Below are 10267 nucleotides of genomic sequence, written 5' to 3'. Positions count from 1 at the left end.
TTAATTAAAATAACAAATTATTCCTTTTTTAGCTTTTTAATGCTACTTACTCGGTTACAAATGTTAATCAATCTAAGGCAAGTTAAACCTTTACCCGGTTATCTCTTTCCAAGTGCAACAAGTTCAAATAACACATTTTCAACAATGTAGGTCCAGCAAAATTCTTTATTCATGTGGAAATTGTAAAAACAAGGGAATAGCAATATTTCCAAGTTTGGTTGTGCATAACTGTATCTAATATACAGATGCTCCATAAGAGTGTGATTAACCAGAACAGGTGTGATCATTTAGGGCAGGAGCTGAACTATGTGGTAGGAAACTTCAGGATCACTGGAGGCTATTACCAATCCACATAAACCTAAAACTTAGTTTGTAAAAAAAAAAAAAAAATAGGGAACAGTATTGTGCAAATATAAAATCTCCCCTTCATCACTTAAATCAGATTTTTCTTACCTGCTATCACAAATGTGGAAGTTTTTTCCCCCCATCACAGATTGATTTATGTGTGTATGTGTGTCTTTGCTGACTATGCTGTTTCATCACCTTCATGAGAAATAGAAACTCGCGCGCGCGCACACACACACAGGCTGATTCAAGCTACTCGCTCGTCCCTGCATTGGTTCATGTCTTCCTCCCCTTCTCTCTTTCAGCATTTTCACCAAAAAAGGTAATGGAGAAGGAGCTGGTAGAGTGGGAGGGGACAAGGCCTTCTGGTGGAAGCACAAGTGTGTGGGAGAGAATTTCATGCCGGGGGAGTCAGGACTGTAGAAGCATCTGGAGCTACTCCATTGCACTTCTGCTGGAGGTCAGTTTCACATTCAAACACACTGCCCTGAGGCTTATGGGTCTGAAAATCCCGTATAGTACTCAACACAGTATAGTGATGCATAAAAAGATGTTTGACAATGCAGCACCAAATAGTCCAAAGATTATATATTAGTAAATATAAGCAGTAATTGTATCAAGCTGTCCCATATGCGGCTGAATCCTTTTGCTCTATTAAAAAACGACTTCTCTTATTGTCTTTGTCACCTCAGACATAAGTTTCATATGTAGTTGCCTCTAGAAACTGGTGAATATAGTTGACTAAAAAGATTTCTGTAGTGTATGGTGGGGTTGTGTGTAATGCATTCCTTCCATTATGTGATTACATTCTTGCAATGTTGATTGTTTTCACATGTACATTAGATTAGAGAAATTCATTACATGACCACATAACACACAGTGCAATGTTCAGTCAGCCAACACACTGATTCAATGTGCTTTCCAAATGCACTCTCTAGCATTCTGTTTTTTGTACTGCATAAACAGAGGCATTGCACAATTCATCTGAAGTAGGCCTGCATAACAAAAAAAATGCCAAAATGGCAGTCCAGGAAATGAGTCTTTCAGTCATAAAGGATTAGTGGCTATTATACAGAAAAATACACTTTATTAAAACACTTTTATTTCAGAGGATGTGAGTCATCAAGGCAAAAGTAAACTAGTATGAGTTCATAGATTAGCATGTTGTTCATTCATTTGGATTGAACCATTTTCAAATCATTTTGAATCTAAAATCTTTGCCTGCAAAACAGTTATGTGTAAACAAATTCCTTGAGCAACTGCCATTATGAGATTGGCTCATGGTTTTTAAATCCTTGTTTATATCTGATGCTTTTATCCAAACATATTTGTGAGAGGAGCAACCTTAAGTCCTCATTTCACCCCATGTTCGATTGACAGCAGAGCTTTCCAAGTTCTGTCACATCCAATGTGAAATGTAAATCTGTCTGCCACTGGAAAGGACTGAAATGTGAGCCAGCTTATCTGACATTTAATTCAGTCATTTCCAAGGAAAATTTTGATTTGTTATTTTAATTTGATATTTTTATTTTTGTTTAATTTCTCGTTTAAATTGTCTGTGTACAGTTCCATTTATACACAGTATTACACAGGGTAATGGAAAAAACAGCAACATTGTATGTGTATGTGTGTGTGTTGTTTCTAACTAACGCAACCACATCCTTGCCATTATTGGATCGTTGTTTTAGCACGTGCAACAAAGTGATTATTTGCCTAATAAAGTGATCTCTCTAAATAATGTTTGTGAGCCAGACAGATGCTAAACTTTTCAGGCTCAACAGGAAGCAGGTCTATAAAGCAGTGGAGAGAGGTCAGGATCATACATCCCAGATTGTTTCCACATGCACCACACAGTCAGCCTTTACAAAACCTCCTAAGGGTAAAACCACCTTATCAGCTTTACTGTGGTAAATAAGTTCAACAGATTGGTTCACCTTTCTGCCACTAGCCATTATTAAAAAAAAAAAATCCATATTCCTGTTATACATATATGCCACATACTTGCCATTTTTTAGTATATTAATTCAGATGTGTATAGTACACTAAGTAGAATACATTTACAATAACAGCATGGATCTGACAATTGTCCAGCTGCTATTCAAATTCCAGGTATTTTCACTTTATGGTCAACAGATATCACCTAAACATCACACCTAGTAGTGGCACCTATCCCAAACCTTCCACAAAGATGGAAGCACACAGTTATATGTTTTTGTAAGGTGAAGCATTTACAATGTCTCTTGTTTCAGCATGACAATAATTTGACATGGTTGGAGCAGAAGAACTGCAGGGTAGCCTGCAGAAAGCCCTGAGCTTTTTATTGTAAAAATTCATAATGCTAATTTTTGTTTGAGCTTTTCAACAGCTAAACTTTATGTGATAATTAATTTGTGAATATAAACTCCTGTTCAAATTGGCTTAAAAGAGTGGTACAAGCATGTAGGTGAATAGCTACACTGAACAGTATGGCAGCCACAGAGCCAGTCTTAGCCATGGCCTGGGCACTGCTAAGCTAACAACAAAAGCTAATGGAAAATTACAGGAAGTATATTTGGCTTTTGTCCATTTGTTTAATTTATTTATCTTCATTCATAGCAGTATATTTTAGTTTAACGCATGTCCAGTATTTTTCTCCTAGGAGATTCAACAAATTCTGAGGAGATTCAACAAAGTCTGCTTTTTTTGTATTTTCTGTTGTAGCATATTAGGGCAATACCCTGTTCAATTCAGAAACTCGGTATACTGTATAGACAGAAGAGGCTTAGACAACTGTTCTGAAAAGGGTAGTTGGCAATCTCTTTTTTTACAGGCGAGAAATAGTTTTAATGATTTTAAATATTTAAATTAAATTAGGTTTCATAAGTACACTGTGTTTACATAGTTTACATTTTACTTTGGAATTAACTTAAGACAGCCCTCTACCACATTTCGGTGATATTTCCAGCATTTCTAAGCAGCTCTTTGTCACCCTTCCGCTACCCTAGATATTCAGTTCCCTTTTTTCAATACAGTGACACCTGTAGCTCCATAATAACCAAAGAAGAATGAGTGTAATAAGTCATGTATTTCAGGCAGGCGGAATTTAAATGTAAAAAAATGGGTTATAATATTTTATTTCTCTGATATTAAATTAAACTTTATCTTTACTTCTTTGAAGCATTGTTCTAAACAGTGTCATAGTTGAACAGTCTCCCAATAGTACAGTAAGTGTGGCTAATCAAGTATAAAATGGTAGAATTGTTTCTGTGCACATCATTTAGCACAAATTTTATAGCAATATGTTCGTAAGCAATCATTTCGATAAGTGTTTGTTACTAGATAAAAATGCATTTCAACACATTTGTGTGACTGAACTTTAACCTGAAATGTGAAATTAAATTAAATTAAAAAGTTTGTAGTTCCCCAACCATACCCTCTCTCTCTCTCTCTCTCTCTCTCTCTCTCTCTCTCTCTCTCTCTCTTTTGAAGTCAGAACAGTGTGAGGCAGCAAGATCCTGGTGAACAGTTTCAGATGGTCTCCACTTTTGCCCTCCGAGCTGTTGTGCAAGCACACATGCATGTGTACGAGCAAGTGAGACAATCAAAAATAAAATAAACAGTTGACTAAGCCCAAGAACTATCCAAGCAAATCTCTCATAAAAAAAATAATTTTAATTAATCTGCTTTAATTGATCTAATTAATTAGGATATTTTAGAAATATGTTCTTCATGGTGCATCTTTTACTTGTATTTTAGGCTGAGTGTCAGTTTTCCAAGAATTTAATTGTTTTCACATTTACTAGTCTGAAGTATAAAATACCTTTTAAAAAATCAGTTTAAAGTAATTTACAGTCCAAGACAATACTGACTGCATGTGTATGCAAAATCAAAGTCATGTTTGTTAAAGTGATTGTGTGCATGTGATGGAAAAGCATGCTTATAAACAAACTATACTGTAGAATGAATGTTTCCAAATTACTCACAGGCCAGTGGCTAATGCTCCTAGAATTGAAAGGGTCTGGCTAACCACTCTCACATGCATCATGTGATTGTGAGTTTCAGGTGTTCAAACACTGTACAATATGTTTTGTTTTTTCTCCTGTTTCTCTCCTTTAGTAGGAATTTTTGTAAGACCATTTTGAGGTTTGTTCTTTTTTTTCTGGTAAAGGAAATTTATCTTGTTCATAACCATAGCAATGTATATTATATCTTGGCCACTATAATCCTCAGCATAAAAGAGTTTTAAGTTTAGAAACTTTTTTTTGCTATATTGTATTGTTCAAGGTTTTAATTAATGGCATATGTTCTTTTAAAAGTAAATATATGAGTACATATAATTGATAATTTATGCTATTTATTGTTTGTCAGTAAGGTGAAAAGATGATTTATATTTATTACAAATTAATTCTGTGTTTGTTCACTTTCTAAATAATAAACCGTTGTTTTAATTACATTGGGCTTGTGCCATAGTATAGTAAATAGAATCATGTGAGAGACTTAAATCAGGTATCTCACATGTTGCAGTGCTCTCTTGTGGACATAGACATTATTGCATACAAATAACTGGTCAAGTACATGCACAACAGAAGTTATCTCTGTAACTAATAGCTAATCTTATAGACAACTAATATCTTAAATCACCTGTATGATCATGTGATAAGGAGAGAGTACATTTTGTTTTGATGTTAGCAGCAGGTATGCATTTTGAACAGTACAGGTATAAGCTATTATTTGTAGAGTAATTGTTTTGAGCTTTTTCCCCATTTTAATTTAGTTTCTAAATTGTATCTAATAAAGGTACTGTACATCTTACAGTATTGTTCTTTTTGCCATGCCACACTGTATAACGAGCTGAAAATCCCACTAGAAAATCTGGTGTATACACTCATTGTACTGAAAAACTATACACCTTCTCATTCACGCAATTATCCAATCAGTTGTTGGTGCCAGATTAGGTGTCTGAATTTGCTTATCTCTGTTTACTGTTGATGATTGGAATTAGACTAGGCAACATACACATCAGCCAGAATATGAGTTTCATAATTTATCATTAAAATATTGTGCATAAAATATCATTAATTTTATGCATGTTTCATTGACAATTGTGGATGGTTTTTAGCTAAATGTCTGTGTGTGAGTAAGTGAGTCAGTGGGTGTGTCTGTCAAAGAGATGTCTGAGTGAGTGAGTGAGTCAGCATGTTAGTAAAGTTGGAAAACGGCAGCAATGTGGAGAAACTGATGATAAATTATAAGAATTTAGATATTCTTTTAAAGATGCCCAATAATCACCTAAATGATCCTCTGAATTCTCACACAATTTTATTGGGGAAATTAATTAACAAAAGATCGTTTTAAAGTTACATGTGTTCCCCAGATCAAATGTTTGACTTTTGACTAGGGGTAGGTTCATTGTTCAGAAAATGCTTTGCTGTGAAAGAATCTGTCATCACTGAGTAACATTATCTAACTGTAACTCTCAGTTGCTGTACTTTTTTGAATAGTTTAAAACTGTGCTTTAATCTGAAGAACTAAATGATAATTTGAGGGTTTAATTTTTAAAGCAGGGTTCCCCAGACTAATCAACAAAGGGTCAGTGTTGTTAGTTATTCATTGCCTTTTGACATCTAATAGGTTTGGCTCATAATTGGCAGCCACATTGAGTATTTGTGGGTTCATGGTCTTTTATTCAAAATATCTTAAACAGTCACAGACAATCAGTTCAAGTCCGACAACAAAATAATTCCAAAGGAAGAACATGAATTTGACCATGATCCTGAGTCAAAAATCAGATCACCAAGATGTCTTGGAAAACCTTAAATATGCAATTCATGCTGTAAAAAAAAAAAAAAAGCATCAGTTTCTTTAAACATATTTCAAAGCCTCATTAATAGCCAGCATATGGTTACAGTCATCACATTATAGTCAGCAAAATTCACATTGGGAATTGCATATTGCTCACAAATGTGCATAGAAGCATTGCTTAACTTTTATTGAAATATATAATAAATATTGCTCTGGTTAGTTTTCATAATATTCAAAAAATGTCATATTTGGAATAAACAAATCTTAATATTAGTCAAGTCGGCTTTATTGACATTTTAACCATATACAGTGCAGTACACCGTGAAACGAAACAACGTTTCCCCAGGACCCAGGTGCTACAACGTTTCCCCAGGTGCTACATTAAACAACATAAGTGAACAAAAGAAACACAAAACTACACAGAACTCTAAACTAACAACACAAAGTGCACCTGTGCAACACTTAGTGCAAAAAAACCCAAAAACAAATAAGAGACATGAGACAGAAAAACAGTAACACAGTAGCGCTGACCAATAGAGTACATAAGGTTGTGCATATGGATTTTCCATATACAAATCAAAAATAAATACTGTACATCTAAACATTTGGTTGGATGTAAATTTATGGTTCAACAGAAGTGTGCAAACAGCAGTTTTTGACCCATTGATTGTTTCTGTATAATAATCCAGTTACTTCATGTTGTGAAGTCTGCTGGCTTATAGAAAGAAACATGTTGGGTTGAATGTGTGGTGTAAGTGTGTGGTGTAAGTGTCCACGATGCGGTGTAATTCCCAAACCCGGCACTGATGCAGCTGCTCAGGATGATTTAGATGGTCCCTCTGTAGAAGTTTGTAAGAAAACTGTGCTTTCCTCACTTTCTCAGGAAGTAGAGATGCTGCTGAGCTTTCCTTATTATGGAGCCAGTGTTTAGGGAAAAGGTGAGGTTCTCCACCAGGTGAACACCAAGGTATTTGGTACTCTCCATCCAGGTTGGAGGTGATTGTAATTTTGGACTGATTGAGGTCTTTCAGTCAAAAAGTCCAGGATCCAGTTACAGAGGGAAATGTTCAGGCCCAACAGCCTCAGTTTCCCAATCAGGTGCTGAGGAATAATAGTGTTGAATGTTGAACTGAAGTCTATGAACAGCATTCGTACGTATCAATCCACTCAAATAAAAACTCTCACATTCCATTTTGTGTCAACTATATATAGAAATCTTTCTATTGCAATAAAACTATATTTTATCATATTAAAATGATGATTAACATATTACTTTTATTTGATCATTTCTAGCAAGGTATTTTACATGCTGCATTGCAGCACATTTCAAAGCAATACTCATATTTCCACTCCGGCACAGCAGGTGGCAATCATGCACCACTGATTAGCAGTTCACCTGTTCATGGTACATAAGAAAAAGAGACTTGAACACATGGCACCACTAGTGCCAACTCAGTAGTGATCAACGGAACAGATTTGATTAGATTTATTCTCTGTTTCTAGGGTCATTGAATCACAAAAACAAACAATGAATCAGCATCATTGGCATTCAGAAGCTCTATGAATAACAGTCTTGTCCCTTGAGTTTTCAGCATGTGTATTTTACCAACCTACCTGTACAAATGTCAAATTTGATAAAAGAAATGTTTCTTTCCTCATATTTATTGATGTAATATTACATTTTCTGTGTATTTACTACCTTTCTACTGAGGAGACAATTTGTGATCCAATATCTATGACAAGTATTTATTTTTCTGACTAGAGCAGTGAAAACACATCAAAACTTACAGTGAATATTAGAACATGGTGTGAATTGAAGTGCTTATTTATTTTTTAATTTATGCAGGCAAATCCCACTGGCACTAAATATATTATTTTTGTACTGCTGCCCTTTAAGTGCTTTGAGCATTTTGACTGTTCACTCTGGAGTACGGTTAAATAGGCAATATGCAGATGATTGTATCTGGCCTGCTTCTTGCCCATGCTAATACAGTAATCCCTGTTTATCTCGGTGGTTACGTTCCAAAACCGCCCGCAATAAATTAAAAAACGCGATAAACGGAAGCCACCCCAAAAATTTTATTTTATGTAGACAGTACTGTACTGTATTAACATTTTACTTCATTTTATAATTAATATTTATATTTGTATTAATATATTGTATTATTTAAACATAAAACCCGATAAAAACTATTCCCTATAAATTTTTTGGTCTATCGTTTGGTCTATCGTTCTATCAAGCGGAACACATTAGGTATGTGGCAAATGCAATTCCGTGTTAAACCGGGGGCTCGAGATTTGAACCGCGGTAAAGCGGGGGATTACTGTAATATAATAAAGAGCCAAAGTGCATGGCAACCAATGGGACTAGTAAAGGCCTCACATGAGTTTCTGTCCCACAGGCTATTTGCACCTGCTGCCTGATGACTGCTGTATCATGCTTATTTATAAGTTGACCCAGAAGTTCAAGTCTTTCATATGAAACTACTGAGAGTTGATCCAATATTTTATTTCTACCACCACTTGGTTAAAGGACAGATTTTATTTTTAAGTCATGTTTATGTTAGCAGACTGGTTGACTACCAAAAAAGACTCTCTCTTGATTTGTCTTCTCTTGTCCAAAAATGAAGATTAAGCGGCAAATGTCAGCTATTGGACTGCTCTGTTTAATGATGGTCAATTTGTATTAAATATATGCTTATTCAATACTTATTGTATGCACAGTTTATATGTATATGTTTATGTACTGTGACTCTTCACCATGTTTGTCTCTTAAAGCTAAATAATAGTATGTCATTTTTATAATAATGATGTGAAGCTCTAAAGAGTACAGCTAACCGCAAAATAGGATAATAAGAAAAACTGAGAATTTGCCTGAGCTCACTTAAGGAACACACATTATTGTCTGTAAGTACCTTTTTTCAGACTAGCCATTAAGAGCAATTCACAAATTACTAGTATTTTAGTTCATTCAAGTGCTGATGAATGTAAATGTAAAAACCTCTATATGTGCTTGGAGAAATCAATTCCTCCACAGGCACATATAGTCTGATAGTAGACAACACAAACATGCTGCCAGCATAAAAAAAACCCTTGCCTTTTTATTCTATCCCACAGTTTCAGAAGCACCCCTTTTGAACCTATTCGTTTTTGGCCCCCTTTCCCCCTCTTTCAGATCTTGAGCCATGCGAAAACCGTTTGTGTTCTAAAGTGGGAGAGATGGAAAGCAAGCAGCATGCTTCTCTCAGGGGGAATCCCCGAGTTCATCTGAGGAGAGCTGGATTCAGTTATGATTTGAATGGAGGAGAAAAACATTGGGGCAGTATGGCTTAAGATCTGAAAAATTGGAAAACAGGGGGCCAAAACAAAAGAAGTACTAAAAGGGGTTAACATGGAGAGAGATCTGTATTTTTGCCTGAGACTGGTTGCCTCAGTTGACCCTGAAAAAAGAGGAGGAAGGAGATTGTAGAATGATCACCCCACCTATAGTACTGAATGAATTCTACCATTATTCCCTGTTGTTAAGTGGCCTTATATAAAAGCTGTACAGTTTATATATAAAATGCAGGGTGAAAGCTGTTGACTCAGTGGTTAAATCATTGACCAGCTAATTGGAAGGTTATGAGTTCAATCCCAATACAAACAAGTTACCATTGTTTGCTTCTTGAGCGGCATTGATTTGAACAGAAATGGACTGACTGCTTGAAAATTATTTTGAATTCTAAATTACAATAGATTGTCCAAGGAAAGGTAACTTTCTAAAAATGTTTGATAGTTATATGTACCTGTTTTTACCTTTATGGTAAAATAAAAATAACTGTCCATCTTACATAAATCATACAAGTAAAATTATTTAAATAAAAAAATATGAAGATTGTAAATGGCTCTGTTGATTTAAATAACTTTATTTTGTCAGTAAAGTCGCTCATGTACAGGTACTTCACCAGATGTACCATCACTTGAATACTGAGGAGAAATAAAGACAAAGACAAAGATGGGTGAAAAAATAAGACATGAAGGAACGCAAATGAATGGAAAATGACAGCAAGATAGGGTGATTGGGAGGGAATGCTGCATCCCACGGAGTCGACTCAAGAATTTATGGCCAGAAAGGGGAATGAAAGTTTAATTTACGTTGAAC

General features: G+C 35.2%; 1 long non-coding RNA gene across 1 annotated transcript; it reads left to right on the top strand.

Moving 5' to 3' along the window:
* Window positions 1–656: 656 nt before the first annotated feature.
* LOC124385062 lies at window positions 657–8832 on the top strand. Its single transcript, XR_006925675.1, has 2 exons — window positions 657–805; window positions 8529–8832. It is a non-coding gene; the product is annotated as an uncharacterized LOC124385062 (long non-coding RNA).
* Window positions 8833–10267: the final 1435 nt, after the last annotated feature.

This window comes from Silurus meridionalis, chromosome 4 (genome assembly GCF_014805685.1).
Source record: "Silurus meridionalis isolate SWU-2019-XX chromosome 4, ASM1480568v1, whole genome shotgun sequence".
Lineage (NCBI taxonomy): Eukaryota > Metazoa > Chordata > Actinopteri > Siluriformes > Siluridae > Silurus > Silurus meridionalis.
Note: the sequence above shows the minus strand (reverse complement) of the source record. Positions and strands in the feature narration are given on the sequence as shown.